General features: G+C 42.6%; 1 protein-coding gene across 4 annotated transcripts in view; it reads left to right on the top strand.

The window, feature by feature from the left end:
* si:dkey-91i10.2 (uncharacterized protein LOC555224 homolog) overlaps positions 1-18,806 on the top strand; it is a 64,067-nt gene that overhangs the window by 16,690 nt on the left and 28,571 nt on the right. The window contains exon 1 of one of the 4 annotated variants that reach the window (XM_065962069.1): positions 2,909-3,058. The exons of the other annotated variants lie outside the window; for them this stretch is intronic. The gene's annotated coding sequence lies outside the window, so the exon portion shown is untranslated. Of the gene's footprint in view, positions 1-2,908; positions 3,059-18,806 lie in introns of those variants that run through there. 4 annotated transcript variants of the gene reach the window in all.

Below are 18,806 nucleotides of genomic sequence, written 5' to 3'. Positions count from 1 at the left end.
TCAGACCAAACTTTTTTGTTTTACCTGGCTGTAAACATGTGTAGTTCTTTTGTTAAAAGGGGAATTTTAATATGGGTGTTAATGGGACTTCCTGGGCTTTTGGAGCCGGCCCCAAGTGGACACCCAAGAAACTACAGTTTTGCAAGGCTTCATTTTTTTGTAAGCCGCTTGGAACTACAACCAAGTTTGTTTTAATTGATGCATTAGGCGATTCGGGAATTTCCACATCAGCAGCCATCTTGGTTTCAACCAATAAGATGCCAGACCTTCCCTCTTCTGTCGTTGTATTCTGCTCTTTTCTCATCTGAGATAAACCGTGAAGGGGAGGGCAACAGGCATTGCCAGAGCTAGGGAAGTTTTTTTAAGAAAACATTCTCTGATAATCCCACTGTACAATTCCTAAGAGCCAAAGACTGCATAGCAAGGTAAGCTAGCTGGTGAAAAAAGGTTGAACATGTTTCAGCTAAGGATCCAGATACTTTTATCAGCAGGTGGTGGAGACCCAATCAGAGCTTGAAAGAGAGAGAATGGTGCACCTAAATAATTTGGGTGTACACAAATGTGATGGTACTTTGTTTGTACTTCATCTATAAATAGGCCACTGCATGCTCACACATCAGTGTCTTTGGGGGTTCATGTGCAGTTCTTCTAGAAAAAAAACAAGCTTGAAGTTCATAAAAATGTAGATTAATAATTCAACTGGTGCTGTCTGAGCTTCATCTGATTTGCATTGAAGATGTGAATACATTTCCTCTCCTGTTATCAACATCTTCCAGCCAGAATGATCAGTGAGTCGGCTATAAAACTCTGGGTTTCACAAAGTCAGACTGACAGCTCTTCTTTGCAGTCAAATTAGGCCCAAACAACTTTTACCCTCTTGTCATCCCGCCAGATTGTCTTCAGGCTGCCCTCCTCACTGCATTCAGCACATTTGATGGCCAAAGTTTAACATAGTTGAGCTCTGTGTCCAAAATCTATCACAAAGTCAATGTGATGGCAGAGCTCTAATGGAAAGTAATGGCTCTTTTGGCACGAGCATTTTCACTATTGAATAACCTGTGAAGCTCCTGCAGGCATTTGGCAGTCACTGCAGTATTCAAACAGCTATTAATGAATGTTGAAGTGGTTTTAAACATGGTCAGCTTGGCAGTGATTCCATGCTGTATATTCATACACTTCAACATTCATGTACAGACCCCTCCCCTGTCACTTATAGCGCCCTCCTGCTGAAGCCATATTGATTATGTGATACTGATGTGTGGCAGAACTGCTTAATATGGGAGAAACACTTTAAAAGCTTTGAATGTAATTTTATTTTGCATGTTTCTGTTTATGATGACGGACCAGAACTCTTGAAATGCAAAATAACAAGTGTTTAATGGACACACCCCTTGCAGCAAGTGGGCTGCATTGACCAGAATTGATTGCTTCCCCAATAATTCCTCCCTCACTTTGTGCTCTCCAGGTGAATACTAGTGCACGGTACCAAAAAAAGCAAAGTGAGTACATTTTGGCTTGTCTGGATGTTGGAATCAGAAGAGAAAGTGTGTTAGGTGTACAGTACCTTTGGTTTTAAGATTGTGCTGGAAGTAACCCATTTTGGTCTGGTTTTGCTGGTTCTTTATAGCTTTATTCGTGTTTTTTTTCATTGACCTAAAAACACAATAAGAGCCGTCTGGCCAATACCTGAATGCTGCCTTACAGTGACTGTTATTCCCACAGGATGTCAGGGTTGTAGAATGGCCCTTGAGTCACTCTCCATATGCCCATTAGCCAATGCCAAACATAATGCAGCATGCTGTCATACAACACAGCAGAGGACACAATGCAGTTACACAATGTTCATGCATGTTGCTTGATGCATTGCCTGTTAAAATTGTTCATTCTCACGACACATGTTCCTCTGACAGAGCAGAAGATTTGATTAGCTTCTGAGCATCCTGCAGTGTAAATAATTGTGCATATAAATGAGGAAAATGTTGTTGGGAATTTGCATCAGAACTACCATGTTGTTGTGTCAACCAGACGGTTCTGCAGAAATATCTACAAATCTATTCCCTTTCATAATTCATGAGGTGAGATATACTGTATTGATTGGTGTCAATCATTTCTTTTCTTTTTCTGCTGAAATTCCGCTCTGTGAGCCAAGAGGAGATTGCTGGCCTTCATAGAGAACAGTACTCATGTCTATGAAGAAGAGGAAGGCCAGGTTAACATGGAGTGTAGTGATGCGGCAGAAAAGCATCATTCAAAATCAATATTTTAAGATTTTAACAACAAGCCTTCCATACTGAACAATCAATAATTCACACCCAACAGAAACAACACTTATCAGGGTTTTTGACGCCTTGATGCCTCTTTGGACATTGGGTAAAAAAATACACCAACAGTTGACTTCTCATTCAGAAAAAAATAACTGCAAGATTTTAAATTGTCATCACAATATTCCTTTTATTATTTCGTTTTCAAGAATATGCTTCTGCTGAGGTGGGGCTTCCAGCGTCTTTGTAATTTGGCAGGTTTGTGGTTATTCTGTGTTTAAAGGTGTCTTTTACTGAGAACTCTTTACTATAGTGGATTACTTTAATCCAGGTGCCCGTGCTAACTTGCGTATGTGATCCAGGTCATCAGCCCACAGAGCAGCTGTCACTTCCTCTGACTGAATAGAATAAAACAAGGCAGAATTAGGGATTAATCAAGTGTCGCAACATGACCAGGATGATGGCACAGAAGCAGCACCTGCCTGCGTGCACTTTTGTTTTGTGTATGTGCGTGTTTGTGAGCGTCTGGAGCACCTCGCAATTCAAGCCCATGGCAGCCAGCCGCTTCCCGGTTTCCATGCCAACCTCAAGGGCTGTTCACGTTGGAGCATGCTCAGTTTGGCTCCCTGCGTTGTAACAATAGCCAGTGAGAGGGCTCACACACTCACTCACTCACACACACTCTACTCCAGCTCACAGTGGGAGCGAGACGGAGAAGAGAGGGCTGCCTGCTGCGCTAACGGAGCTCACAGCACACACACTGACCAACAAGCACGCTCTTCTCCCTCTAAACGAAGGTGAGTGAACAAACTTGGTCATTTAAATCGACATTTTTAGACAGTAATTTTTTTTTTTTTGTGCTGGGGAGTTTGTAGGGTGAAAGGCTTTGCATTCTGTAAGGAAAGAGCGGCAGAGTGGAGACAGTTGTTGCGGGAGATATACTGGGTAGAAAAAGGGAGCATGTGCTCAGCTGTATCAGTGACAAACTGCATTTCTGTCTTTTCTCTGCATCACACCATGACTCTACTTTAAGCTTAGGTAAAAACCTTCTGCACACAGGGATCTTGTCGTTTTATGAATGGTGAAAGCAGGTGGGATATTTTTCCTGCTCAATCAGGAGATGTAGTAGTTGACAAAGCAGGGTCCCTGCTCAATAATTCATGTAGCCTTGTATGGAGGAAAGTCAGGGGATGACAGCAGGTGTAATGTGATGCTTTGCATGGACACAGATAGCTCTTTTAGGCTCCTTTGACAGCCCAGCTCAGTTTTACAGCCTTCTGTTTGCTTATTCAGATCCTCCTTTTTTTTTTTTTTTAATCTAGCGTTGTCTTTAAACACCAATTAACCTGCAGATGTAGCTAAAAAGGAACGCCCCTCTCTTCTTCTGAGAATCGTTTCTGATCTGCATGTCAAAGGAATGTGAGGAGACTCTCCTCGTGCCTGGCTGACCCCTAAAATCTGTGTGTGTATGTGGTCTGGGTCTCTGTGTGAGTGTGAGTGTGAGTGTGCATCAGGGGCGGTCAGAGCGAGATGTAGCTTCAATCTCCTCCTGTCTCGCCCCATTTCTCTCTCAGAGGCACACTTAGAGATGCAGACACTCGCTGGGAGTCTATCCCCGCCTGCCACAAGATTAATTGTTGTGGCTGATAAATTCCCGGTTGGTCGATAGTATATTCCTCTGCAGCTTGAAAGCCGCTGTGTGTGTGTGTTTGGTGTGTTGTTGGCTGTTTAGAGAGGAGCCTGAATATGAATTGGTCAGGTCTGTGGTCTTATATGTAACGTAGAGGTGCAACCTGGGCTGGCTGAATTAATCTGAAGCAATATGATGATATTTATTTAATAGCAGCAATTTTTCAAATCAACAACAGGTAACACTTGGCATAAACACGCCCTTTTCACAGTCAGAAGCAGTAAGCATTCAACCAGTGGTTCATAACACACTCTAATTCATTACAAGTGGATATTAGGACTTTATTAAGTGTTTATAAATGAAACAGGTTTCTACCGCTGTTGTTTAAACATGAAGGCAATGTGGAAGTGTAAAAAAAGTGCAGTTCCTCGAGTACACATTTTGGGGCTGGCTCCAAAAGCCAAGGAAGTCCCATTAACGTGATGTTGAAATACAATTTTTTTTACACAAACGCCATAAAGAAATAGGTGACGTCACTGAGACTATTTCCATATTTTATACAGACTATGAAGCAAACTCAAGGCGGCAAAACTCTAGTTTTAGAAACCAATGGGTCCATCAGACGGCCCCACCAAATTATTTTATACAGTCTGTACTGTAATCCTCCAATTTGGCCAATTATAGAGAAAATGTAACATTTTGCCTGATAAATTTCTCCTTTTTTGGCCACTATAGGTAAGAATACCTCAACAGATAAGAATACCTCAACAGATAAGAATACCTCAACAGATAAGAATACCTCAACAACCTTCAAAAAATTCACCTCCGATATATTTTTTCCTTATTTTGCCAACGTTAACAATTTATCCATTTATTTAACGAGTATACATACTAACAATAGATTTAGATGGAGGGATGGAGGGATAGATTGATGGATGGATAGGTGGATGGAGGGATGGATGGATAGGTGGATGGACTGATGGATGGATAGGTGGATGGACTGATGGATGGATGGATGGATGGATGGATAGGTGGATGGACTGATGGATGGATGGATGGATGGATAGGTGGATGGACTGATGGATGGATGGATGGATGGATAGGTGGATGGACTGATGGATGGATGGATGGATGGATAGGTGGATGGACTGATGGATGGAGGGATGGATGGATAGGTGGATGGACTGATGGATGGAGGGATGGATGGATAGGTGGATGGACTGATGGATGGATGGATAGGTGGATGGACTGATGGATGGATGGATAGGTGGATGGACTGATGGATGGATGGATGGATGGATAGGTGGATGGACTGATGGATGGATGGATGGATGGATAGGTGGATGGACTGATGGATGGATGGATGGATGGATAGGTGGATGGACTGATGGATGGATGGATGGATGGATAGGTGGATGGAGGGATGGATGGATAGGTGGATGGACTGATGGATGGATGGATAGGTGGATGGACTGATAGATGGATGGATGGATGGATGGATAGGTGGATGGACTGATGGATGGATAGATTGATCGATGGATAGGTGGATGGACTGATGGATGAATGGAGGGATGGATGGAAGGATAGATTGATGGATGGATGAATGGATGGACTGATGGATTGATGGATAGATAGATTGATGGACAGATAGGTGTATGGACGGATTAATGGATGGATGGAAAATGTTTTGAAAAATCTGGTAATGAAAGCAAATTAAGACAAAAAAATCCACAATCCATGGTAAATAAATCCTTACAGTAGAAGAAGATAATCCAGACATCCAAATGGTTACCAGTAATTGCCTTAAAGGTGTAAATGTGCAATTAAAGTATAGTTCCTTTGCAGTTGTTTTTTGTGTCCACCTCATGAATGTCAGTCCGCTAGTCCCACTCTCATTTAAGCTTCGGTTTGGTCTCCACCAACTCGAGGATCGTTGCAATGGTTGCTGATACCAGCTGCCTGCTACAGCTGGGAGAAAAGTTAGTGTGCCTTTAAATAACTCAGGAGAACTTTAGCAGTTAGCTAGAATCTCTCATCTATGCATCTTTATGAGTTTATCACTGACGACACCTTTCAAATGAGTCAGGATTTATTGCTATTATGTACAAATTGATTGTCAACGCTTAATCATTTTCATGAAAATTGTTGTCTGCTTGATTTCCTGTCGCTCCTCTGTTCAATAAAAAGCCCCCCGTCTACTTTGTCTGGACATTTTGTTGGAGGAAAACAAAGACACCAGGTTATCTCAAAGAGGAGGCAACACATGGCATCAGCGAAAATAAAGAGGTGTACTGTAGAGTGATAGGCAGACGGGGAGCAGGGGGTAAGTGGTACTCTTTCACCCTGCGGGAAATTGGAAAATAGATTGAGTTGATACTGGCAGGTTTGCATAGAGATATTGATGCTGGTGAGTAGGCGTGTGCGGGGAGGAGAGGTTTGGATTCAGGGCTTAGGAGGTTCACGGGAGGCTAATCATCTTCGTGGCCACCAGTTAGAATGAGCAAAAAGGCTTCCTGGGGTTAGTAATTAGGAATTTCCATCTGCCATTGATAGAAAGATACAGCTCCGTGTGGCTGGCTCTGCAGCAGCCTTTGTGTCTGATTAAATGGCACCTTTGTCTTTCTTTCAGCAAATTTTGGCGGCAATCTGTAAAAATCTTTGTCTTCTAGCAGCAGTTGTTTTGTGTCTGTCTGCGGAATAAAATCAGTTATTGGAGCATCTTGTAGGAGTATCTGCTGTGTGTGTTGGGTGGAATATAAAGTGGCACACAGTGTGAGATGTCAAGTTTGATTTCCAGACCTGGTTGTGTGTGATGGGCGAGGGCAGACAGACAGACTGTTTGAGAAATGGGACTGCTAACTGATATGACAGAAAGAGTCTCTCCCTCTTCCCCCTGGTTGCTTAGTGTGGTGTCACAGATGTGAAAGAATGTGTTCCAAACTGATTTGGACCCCTTTAAATTTCCTGATTTCGTCAGTAGCCTTTTGTTACCGCCGTTTATCCAAAACTTCACGAGCTCTACTGGATCACAACTGCTTTGTATCAGAGCCGAGAGACGACCTCGGCACATTACTTTCAACTTTATTCTACCACGTTACCTCCTGTCTCATTTAGTCGTGTGAAAACACCTTACATCGTCGGACTGAATGTGAAAAAACAAACATGGCAGCAGAAAGACAGCAACCATGGCGTCACTTTTCAGACCCATGTAATTCCCTCAGTTTTTGTCATTACTGAAAAAGCTTTGTGAATGTTTCCTCTGGTTTGTCCTCCAGCTTTATCTAAACTCCTTCTCTGCGTCTGTCTTTCTCGATTTACCACGGCGAGCAGTTACACGCAACCATGGCCGGGGTCATTTGACCTGAGCTTTCTCTGCCATAGCCGGTAGACGTTGAATACCTCTGGCGGTCAAAAGCTTTGAGTAAAGACTGGGAAGTGTTTGATTGGTACCTTCCATCAGGACCTTACAGCAGTGATAGGTCGGCGTTTATGCAGGATTAAAGCAGCCGGAGATGACGGCTTCTTTTCTGTCATTTTTCCAAGCACATGATTCGTCGATGTCTGTCGGGGTGTAAAGACCAATTAAACTCAAAAAATAAATAGTGTATGCTGGATAACATTACCAACCGTACCTTTAAACTTCAGAATATAAAATTTCCCCCAAATAAAGTGAATAATTAATGTGTCAGTTCCCTTCAATTGTGTGTCACGTTTACCTCAGATTATTCTTAATCTCTTTATGTTGGACCACTAAAATAAAACATTATCCTTCTCCTTCTTCTTCTTCTTCATCTTTATCCCGCTGTCAACTTCTTCTTTGAGTGAGCCAAATCGCCAGAGAAATATGATTACAGCGCCGTTTTTTGTCAATTAAAGTATTGATATTTAGCACGGGTGATTAGATAATCATATCACACATGTCAGGATGAGGATATATTGCGAATCGATATGTTGCCCCAACCCTAGAGTGGACTTCACATCGACGCTTGAAGCCTGTGATTGTTCTGGGCCGACCACTACATCAGCAACAACTGCAGACATTTGTCACACTGTATACCTAACACTAATAGATCGAAGGCGGGACGATGGTGGACAGTCACTTAAATCATGATGTCTGTTTTTAGACATGTCATTTGTTTGGCTTCTGTGATAAAAGAGAAGTAGTATTCTTACTCTGTATAGAACTTTAACCACCAAATAAAGCATCTTTTTGATGGTTGTCTGACTAAGGCATCGTTAATGGTTAATCCACGCTACAGCTTTGCCTTTGCACTCAACAGAAAGTGATAAAATTTGTGAGGTGTATAATTGTTCACAGTTGCTGGCACACTTAGGTACAAAAGTGTGTGTACCAATTCGGTTTTACATCAAAGGAAGAATACACTCAGAGGATGCACAGGCCATACTGTACATGTACTTCATGTAAATACACGTGCACACTACAGAGTTCATATAGCCTCTGAGTGTTGACGCTTGTTAGTCCTCTCATTGTAAACTGTGGTGACAGCTGATCAATGGCTCTCCATCCCTCCTCATTTACAATCCCAACACCCCCCCATCCCCTTCCCTATCCCTCCATCTCATCTTCCTCCATGCTGATTATCATCTCATCCCTCCAGCTTCACCCTTTCATCGCTACATCCCTTCTTCTACCCTCCTCCCCTCTCCCTTCTCCTCCATCCCCCCTTTTCACCCAATTCTCCTCTCCTCTTCCTCTCCTCTCCTCTCCTCTCCTCTCCTCTCCTCTCCTCTCCTCCTGTTTAAGCCAATTACCAGCGTGTCCTTGGCTTCTGGAGGAGAAAGCAGAGGATCTTTTCCGGCTCGCCACCCTTTCATTCCCCCCCCTCCCTTGCTCCGCCTTTCTCTATCTCCCTCTCTTCAAAGACTATGTGAGTCATCAGCAACAAGCAGAATGCCTACAGATACCGATCCTTATAGGCGTCAGTAGGAGCCAGTCAGTCGATAATCCGCTCATCATGCATCTGCGATGGATCCGCGTTAAAGCCGAAAATGAGCTGACAGGAAAGGCTTTTTGAAAACATTGACACCCCCTCAACAAGATCAAGGGTCAGTATTGATCCAGAGAGAGGGGGCGGATACAAGAGCACATGGCTGAAATTAAGAGCAATGGGGTTTTTAGATTGTTATTGAATTGAGCAGAGTCTTTTATTTGAACGTGAGGTTCAAAAAACACACGCAGAAAGGCCTCATTTAAACGTTTTCCTTTTCCACCTGCACACACTTCTATTTCTGTCATTTCTGAATAGTGACCTCCATGAATTATTCAAGGTCTACTTTAACCTCCAATTAACTTCTTGTAGGCAAAAGTTGTGAACTGTTACAACTGTTGAATGTATATCAATATGGACTATCCATCTCCCTCTGTTGGGCAAAAGTGAAGCTAAAATACCCCCGAGACAGACGCTGACATTTTGCGCTTGGAGCCAAGTCGTGTGCAGAAGAGAGCCGGCTTATTATTTCTATTTTGTTCTTTCTAAAGTCTGAAACCGATGCCACCTGGTAGGTGTGCGTTTTCTCCCGGAGATTTTGTTCAATTGCACATACTTATTATAGCCTATAGAGGGTCGATAGATCACTACGGTGCCGTAATTATGACAGTCTATTACATTTTGAAAATAGGATTTCTTCCCTTTCTAAGAACAGCAATGCTTCACTTTTCCTTTTATCCAATATTATTCATGGATTTGTCCAGGCAGCTGCTCGTGACCCAGCCGGTAAATAAAGCAGCAGAATCTGCTTCTTCTTCTCCATGACTGACAGGCTGGTTAAGGAGAGCTGAAGTGCTTTGATTGGAGACATGAATGATTTTCTTCTCTTTCTCTATTTCTCTTTTCTCTGTGCATCCTCACCCTCTCCTATCTCCATGTCTCCCCTCCTTCCCGGTGATGTGTGAGTGACTCACGTATAGCCATCTGCTTCCCAGCAAAGCCTCTCTGTTTCCCTCTTTTTGTTTATCAATGCAACTCCTGGAAGGTATACTTCAGGTACAGTGATACCTCTACCTCCTTGTTTCCGGTTTATCTCTTTTTTTTCCAATCACTAAGAACCCCCCTCGTCTTCCTCCTCTGTCCACTCAGGCTTTTATAAAATATTCTCCTCAAACTCTCTTTCACCTCCTCGGCTGAGTTAATCTCGGCACGTGTCCTTTCTGTTTACTTCACCTGTTTTCCCTCTCCTCATCTTTCTCTTCCTTTTTCTCCCAGGAGACAGATTGTAGGAATGAGGTCAGACTGTGTGTGTGTGTTTGTGTGTGTGTTTGTCCGTGTGTGTGTGTGTGTGTGTGTGTGTGTGTGTGTGTGTGTGTGTGTGTGTCGGAGCATATGGATATGAATGTGAGCAGACTGTTGATGTTTTGTTGATGTATGTGTTGCTGTTGCTGATGTCATTATGATCCCCCGCAGAAATGACAACAGACACAGGAAAACACCCTGGGGGCAAGAGTGTGTGAGTGTGTCTGTGTGTCCTTGTGTGTGTGTATGTGTGTGTGTGTGTGTGTGTGTGTGTGTGTGTGTGTGTGTGTGTGTGTGTGTGTGTGTGTCCTTGTGTGTGTGTGTCTGTTTGACGAATACACACACTGGCTTTGAAAAATAACAAGAGGAAGACACAGTACTGTGTTTACTGTTTGGGCTTTTTGGGCTCAAATATCAGAATCGAAAATACTTTCTTGAAGAGGAACTACAAAAATAAGCATAGCCATTTATAACAAAATATAAATAAGATTTATTATGTTCAACACATAGAAAAGGTTTGTAGTTATTGTTGAGTTTTTCATTCTTACTTTTCTACGGTTTAGGGATGGACATTGCAACTAAAACTACTGTTCAGAAGTTACTGGCAAATAATTCAAATATTATTTACCCCAATGTTGGCATCAAAATCAACAGACCGGCAGCTGTGGCTCAGCTGGTAGAGTCGGTCGTCCCACAACTGCAAGATATGGGGTTCGATCCCCGGCTCCTGCAGCAACATGTCCGATGTGTCCTTGGGAGAGCTAAGAGCTAAGAGTCTTGACACTTAGCTTATGAGTAGACTAGAAAAGTGCAAAATAAGCTTAAGTCCATTTACCATTTACCATATACTTGTTCAAACAACCCTCAACACTCATACAATTATTCAGGAGGTTCTTTGTCATCAGAAGAATACAATTTGTGCTTTTCATATCTGGAAAGCCTTGCAGCTCCTTCATTCACAAAACAACCACATGAGTGGAAAGTAGAGCAGCTGAAGTCGAAAAAAAACGTGCAAGAATAAACCGTTATAGTGACAGTTTATGCTTTCTCCTTCACTTGTGCTGGTTTGTTGTGGATCTAAAAGAAGTTTGAAAGCTCTTTGCAACAATAAAATGTTGCGGATGTTCTTCAGATGCGTCAGAGCGCTCGGCCTCAGGCGAGCGGCCTCCTCCTGGAAGCACCAACTTAACTTTTTATGTGTCACATAGTGTGTGTCAGCCAGTGCTAAAGTAGACTGAATGCAGAGATTACCCATTACATAACTCTCTGTGTCTATTGATTAGTCTCTGTTCCCTTTACCTTTGTCTTCCTTTCTACTGAGATGAAGGTGTTTCATTTATCTGAGTGTGCACACATGAGCTGTGATAAAGATAGGAGCGCTTCATTTCTACCCCTCAGAGGAGAAATGAACATCACACGGTCGGGGCTTCATAAACTGGTTCATCAAAAAAATGTCCTGTTTGAAGATTTGAGCTTTATTTAAACTGTCATATGGGATTGTGATCATCGCAGTGCAGAAAGGATGTTCCCAGTTAAAAGATATAGTTTGATCTGTTTGTGCGTGCGTGCGTGCGTGCGTGCGTGCGTGCGTGCGTGCGTGCGTGCGTGCGTGCGTGCGTGCGTGCGTGCGTGCGTGCGTGTGTGCTATGTACCTGTCGCTCTTAAGGTTAGCTCTTTGTTGCTGTTGTTATGGATGCTGCCTCGAAGAGAGATCCATAACCCTTCATCATTTCAGTCAATGTAAGTGGTAGGTTGTGTCAGAGAGTCAGTCGGCTGATTGGATGACACACACACACACACACACACACACACACACACACACACACACACACAGGTATTGAGATTATGCACATTTTGATCAAGGCCTGTTTTCCTCTGTGATCACAGGGTAATTATGGCCTCCCGCTTCATCAATTAAACATGAGCTGACGGGCAGACTTTGATTGGGTCTAATATCGACCAGATATGTGTGTGTGTGTGTGTGTGTGTGTGTGTGTGTGTGTGTGTGTGTGTGTGTGTGTGTGTGTGTGTGTGTGTGTGTGTGTGTGTGTGTGTGTGTGTGTGTGTGTGTGTGTGTGTGTGTGTGTGTGTGTGTGTGTGTGTGTGTGTGTGTGTGTGTGTGTGTGTGTGTGTGTGTGTGTGTGTGTCTTTAAAATGATGAAATAGGCAGACCTGGCTGTCATTCAAAGTGTCTACGGAAGTTTGCGGACATCAACACAAAAGCTAAGTTTTGGGTTTGGTCCTCCAAATTACAATCAGACCCCAAACTTTTCCTTAAATACCACAATCTACTGTTTATTACTTTATGTTAGCGATCATGCACGGTATAGGGAGCGGGTTGTTGTAGCAGAGAAGGATCCCCAAGCGGGTGAGCAGAGAAGGAACCCCCTCATTTTCCAGGTCATTACACATCAAGTTATCGATCATTTGACACAAATGATAGCTGCAGCCATAGCGACATCGTTGAAGTCAGACAAGGTGAATAGATCAACATAAACCAGCCTTAGACAAAAATCAATTGGGGGGGCCCTCAAACCCACACCCTCCAGGGCAACGAGAGTAAGTGCTGGCATGTGGGGCCTGCCCTGCATAGGGAGGTTTCCTACCGTCATTGCAAAATTTGCACATTTTCAGCTGCTACTTTAAGGCCCCCTTCTGGTCTGCGGCTCCAAGCAGTTGCCGGCTTTGCTTGTTGACAAGCAGCACCTCTGTATTTAGCGGTATCCTATACCTCAGTCCATTACTTAATATGCCGTGTGTGCGTGTGTGTGTGTGTGTGTGTGCACTTGACACTTTAACCTTGCACAAGTGTTTCCCTAATTGAATTCAAATAATAATGATGTGAATGTCTTGAATGTCAGAAGTCACCAAAGAAATGACGAGACTTTATACACCCACTACTTGGTGCTAAAGAGTTTGATATCAGTCATATATCACACAGGCACACTGCATTTCCATACTGAAGAGAATAACTCCGAGGTTGACTGATTTTATTTGTATTATTTTCTCAGAGGCGGTTTTACAGCAAACAGGAGCAACAGGAAATCTAGTAAGATAAATGAATACTACAATAAACCTGGAGAACACTCAATTTAAAATAACAACCCCATCAAGAATACTGACTCGTATACGTCTCAGAGGGACATCAAACCCTCCTTGTATCACTTCAAAGCACCGGTGTCTCCCCAGCTCTTTATCTTTATTACACGGCCTCATATCACATGAGGGCTGTGGCCCGTCATTTGCATGATTTGACTCCTTTGAACCGTCTCTCAGCGGAGAAACACTCCCTCTTTTGTCCTCTATGAATTTCTGCTGTGCTGCTCATGGAAAACCTCGAGCATGAAGATACAAAATGTTTGCGCTCAGACGTCTGTAAAATGTATCTGGAACATTTTCCACCTTCAAGCACATCAAATATGAATGAGCCCGAGATGACCTGGAGCCGCTGAACAGAGCAGGTTGTTTTGCAGATGCTTGTTACACAAAATGAAGCCACTTGTATGAGATGTTTTAACCCTTCATAGTGCGTTAAACTTCTTAGGTTACCATTATAGGCTCTTGGAGTATTTGTGGGTATTTTTTTTAAACAAATGTAACCCGTAAATCTACTGAATATCTGAAGTGTTTCTCCTTAAAGATGTAAGTAAACATCAGGATCAAACATCACACGAGCAACGCAACAACTGCCCTGTGAAGTGTTTTCTCCTTCAAGTTTCCAATACCTCTTGAGACACAGATGTAAATAGTGAAGTTTAAAAGTGCCCTGCAGGGTTTTCTTGTAAACAGCTTTTATGTTTTCGTTAAGAGTACGCCTCCCCAAGAAAAAAACGATTTAAGCTTGAGGTCTTAGCAGAGTTTGGGATATCTCCACAGTTGTTTTGAAGGCAAAATATGAAACCGACTTATTGTGAAATACTTCATTAAGTTCTTTTTTTTTCATTTATCCAAATGTCTCCAATAAAGATAAAGATAAAGATAAACTTTATTGATCCCCCGTAGGGGAAATTTGTGCATTACAGCAGCTCCAGAAAACAGGGGACGGGAATATACTTACAAAAAATAAAAATAGAAGATAAAAACAGATCAAACATATTTACATCATTTAAATAAAAAAATACAATAATGTAAAAAAAAGACAATACTGTAAAAAAATACAATAATGTAAAAACAATACAATAATGTAAAATTACACAGTAACTTGTTCTTAGTGTGTAGCATGAGGTGGTGATGTTGTTAGAGAGTCCGATTAAACAGTCTGACGGCAGGTGGGATGAACGACCTGCGGCAGCGCTCTGTCTTGCAGGGTGGGTGTCTGAGTCAAAATAGTCAATAGTGTTCAGACAATAGACTGTATAAAACATGGATGTAGTCTCAGTGTTGTCACCAAGTGAAGCCCAACGATGGCGGTCGCCATATTGAAAATGCTTTCTCGACCTTACAGTGAATCGACATAGCAACAGGCTAAGAGGTGGAATTCAGGCGGGCCTTTAGCATCTTGACAAACAGCCACAACAATCCCACCTGTCAGTCAACTCATCTGTGTACCTCTCCATTATGAAAGGAGATTTCTTCATGTCTTGTATGTAAAAACATGAGATTATTTTTAATGATATGAATGATCCTGGCCCTTTTTGTTACTTTAAATTGGATGAAATTACCTCCCTGGACGCCCAGTGTTGCTTTCTAAATAACCTACATTTTTATATTCATACTAGTTCCCATGCTACAACTCAACACACAGACAAACACAGTGTAAAAAAAAAAAGACTTCCCTTATTTCCCCCTCTGCTGCTTCAGATTCCTGCCGAGCTGAGCTCAGGCTGCTATAGTAAAACATTTCTAGTCTACAACTCCATTGAGCCCCATGAGACCTGTACCTCACACTCATTCGGTCTAATTAACTGCTCTCTTCCACACTTCCAGCTTTGAAGTTGCCCATGCTCGGAGTCTCCGCGCCCCCGCCAACTTCCCCACCTCCCCTTGCTCTGATGAGACTGGGTACTGTAGGTGTAGCTGACAGTGCCCCCGGGTGGTCCCTCATTAACCCACATTTCACTGGCTGATGGGTTACAGTGAGCGGGGAGGAGGGGGAGGGGGGGTTTATGTGTCGGTGTGTGTGCATGTGGGAGCGCGTGTAAGAGGGAAATATGGTAATGCTGAATGTTGCCTTTGAAGAACATCCTCAGCATTTTTGTACGAAGTAAAAATAGGAACCCTTTTTTTTTTTTTTTTACAACCTTTTCCCTGATTCAGATCAACCAGTTATGATGAATTACAGTCATTATCTGGGCTAATGCTGCATTCAAAATGGAGCTTAAAATTGGGAAAGGCTTCATTCCAACCTCAGGCATTTGAGTCCTTGCAGATTGAGTAAAAGGTTTTTCTGCTCACAAGCTCCAGAAAGTTTAGACCACTTGTTTTAATATCCTTTTAATGATTACAAAAGTGTTAAATGTCCTAAAGGGAGATCTTTTTTTCTTATTCCATTTTTAACTTCGTCCCTTAAATTACCTAAAATGCAACTCATCTGATTTCTCTTCAACAGGCAAAGTGCTGTATCCATACATACACAAACCCCTGACATTTTTCGGGGTGAGCTGCATGTCTTCTGGATTAATGTGTTGTGTCCCTTGAAAGTTACCGTAGCTGCTATAAAGCAGTTGTTGTTGTTGTTGTTGTTGTTGTGCAACAGGGACCCCTCAGGGGGGTTTTGTACTTTATTTAGACGCTGGTCCTGACATTCCTCCAAAAGTCTGTCGTTGCTGGAGAAAGTTTGTATCGGAGAAACCAGTAACCAAGACATTTATAGCTAACACAGCTTACCAGTATGTCGAACACCCGTCAACCTTTTTCCCGTGTAACTTTCAGTTTCCATTGATGCAGAAGCTCCTCACATCCAAAATACTTTAAGACTTTCTGGTGCTGGTGTAAAAATGTCATCCACTCCTCATCCTCATCCCCATCCCTCCTCCTTTATTTGCATCCTCTCGCAGCCAGTTAGTAAACTAATCCTTCCAGAAGCATTTAATGTGCAGCCTCCACTGATCCTGCAGAGCTTTAACCTCTCCCTTCTCCTCCGTCTATCTTCATCCTGACAGAAGGAGAGCCTCTTCACTTCATTACTTGTTTTTTTATTAGCGGCTGGCCCTGTGCAGGTCTTAATTCACTGTTTAGATCTTATGTAGAGTGATTCAGCCAAGTGATCTGATACCCTTTAATATTAATATAAATAAGGCTGGAATACACTTCTTTTTTAAATACACTTCACCATGTTTTTCTAACACTAATATGTGTCTCTAGTCCGTCTACAAACCCCCCAATGATGAGAAAAGTCCATTCTCTCCGTCTTTTGCCTCCTCCACTTTTCAGATAATGTGTGCTCAAACAGGCCGTTCGACGATTTTCCCTTCATGACATCACAAATGGCAGTAACCCCTCCCCATAGGTGGGTGACACTCCCACAGCTAGGTGTTTGTTCTGCCCTCAGAGTCTGTCTTCTCACTGTAAACAATAGGACATGGAGCAAGGAAGCCCAAGCCGCCAAAGCCCTTCCAGAGAGGGGGCGTGGCCAGACACAGCTCATTTGCATTTAAAGCTATAGACACAGAAAAAGCCTGTTCTGAGCGGGTTCTAAGACATGTTTTTTAAAAAAATTATAGAGCTAGTCGCGTGATTGTTCAAGAGCCTAAAGTGACGTCATCTTATTCTTCTTCTGCATATTTTGGTGTGTCAGCAGAATAGTGCATAAAAAACAATTAGTACAAGCAAACCCGCAGCTTAAAATCACAACTGATTGATTATTTTAATATATGTAGCAACATTAAGAACCACACATTCAGCTTAGGCTATTTTTCTTTATGCCAAGTTCAGAAGCTCTCCTTTAAGTTTGAAGCCTTAAATACAAACATTTGGACCTATCAGTAGTTGGGAACTTTTCTTCCCATCTCAAATCCTGCTCGTTGGCTGGAATCTATAATGATAATGGCGGTCAGGTTTTCTTGTGTAAAATACTGCAGATAAGCATCCCGATCAATAGACCTGCATACGCTGAGCCCAGCTTTACGGGGATAGACTTTCACTGAGATAATGATGCTTACTACTGGATTAACAGATGACTCACACACTCAGAGGTAGGCGAAGAGGTGAGCCATCTGAGAGGAAGATTAAAGGTGTTAAACTGCACGATACATTAGAGAGATATTTGAGATTTGTATGAGATGTATTTGGTTTCATCTAAATCAGCAATGTAAGATATTTATTCTTTAATGAGGTTGTTAATAGACTTATATTTTGCACGCTGCGTCTTAGAAGATTTTGATGCAGACGTTTCTCTTCCACCATCGCAATCTTCGTGTGAAACATTTATAAACATTTACAGTCTTACCTGAATACATGAGACGGATAGAGTCAAGTGTCTGTCAGTTTTTTCCAACTGAAATCAACCTGAAGGAGCAAACAGACTTTTAAAATCCATCGCTTCAGCTTATTGTGTGATACCGAGAAAAAAGACGATGCTTGTAGTAAGATCTAGGAGTTAACTATTGAGGAATGGATCAGTTCAAATTTGAACCTTTAACAGTATAAGCTAAATGTCCTGCAAAGAGTAAAGTGTCAGATTTTAATAGAGGCAGTGAAAGTTGCATTAAATGCCGACCCTGACCACGTGACTTCTGAGCCGTCTCATCACCTTTCGAGCTGACTGCCTCACATTCACACTCCGTGCTCCCTCGGTCACAGCGCTGCAAGTCACTGTTGTTACAGACTGTTTGTTATTGCTCCTTCAGGGGCTCACTAAAGAGAAACCAGTCAACTGTTTTTCATTGTTCGCTGGTGGCCTGTGTCTGCAGACATGCTGTCCACCAAAGTGAAACATCACAGCAGTCGTTGTTCGAGTTGTGTTTGAGTCCAGACCACATGCCGGCACAGTGTGAGCGGACAGCGGGCTGCTGTTTTCTGCCCCCTGCTGAGTGGACAACACAGCGTGTGTGTGTGTGTGTTTTTGTAGACTCACATCCCAACAGTTGTAAAAGAGCACAACTGCCCACAATGCATAACAATATAATTATAGCTGAAAGAAAGGAAAAAAAAAATGAACAGCTGGAGTATAAAAAAGTGCCAAAATGGAGATTATCATACAAATAAAAATGTGTTTGTCTGAGTATTTGGACATAATAATGTCAGGTTGTCTGACTCGTTGTCCTCTCCCATCCTGGCCTCACAGTCAGCTCTGCCAGCTCTGTCACCCACCTGCTGTGTCGTCCAGCTGTGCTAACGTTAGCCTGCCTTTCACTGGCACTCAGGACTCGAGCTGCAGACTCAGACACCTGCTGAGTCAAAGCACGCTGCGTTGAGAGGTGGACATAGAGGGTGTTTTGATATTGTTTAACCATCCAGCTGCCTGGAAGAGGTCAGGATGAAATATTTGAGCACGTTCTCGTAAATCCTATCAAAGTCATAGGCTAAACTTTTGAAATATTTACATTTAATAGCAGCCAGTGGAGTCCTTGTTTTCCTCCATCCTCATGTCACCTGTGGCATTATGACGTCAGATTGACAGACGCCGAACCATTTCTACATAGAGCAACTCAAAGTGCTGCACATGGTTAAATAAAAATACAGAAAATTAGGAACTTTAAGAACATGCAAAGAGATACTGTATGA

The sequence above is a fragment of the Labrus bergylta genome, chromosome 13 (genome assembly GCF_963930695.1).
Source record: "Labrus bergylta chromosome 13, fLabBer1.1, whole genome shotgun sequence".
Taxonomy (NCBI): domain Eukaryota; kingdom Metazoa; phylum Chordata; class Actinopteri; order Labriformes; family Labridae; genus Labrus; species Labrus bergylta.
This window is presented reverse-complemented; position numbering and strand designations above follow the sequence as displayed.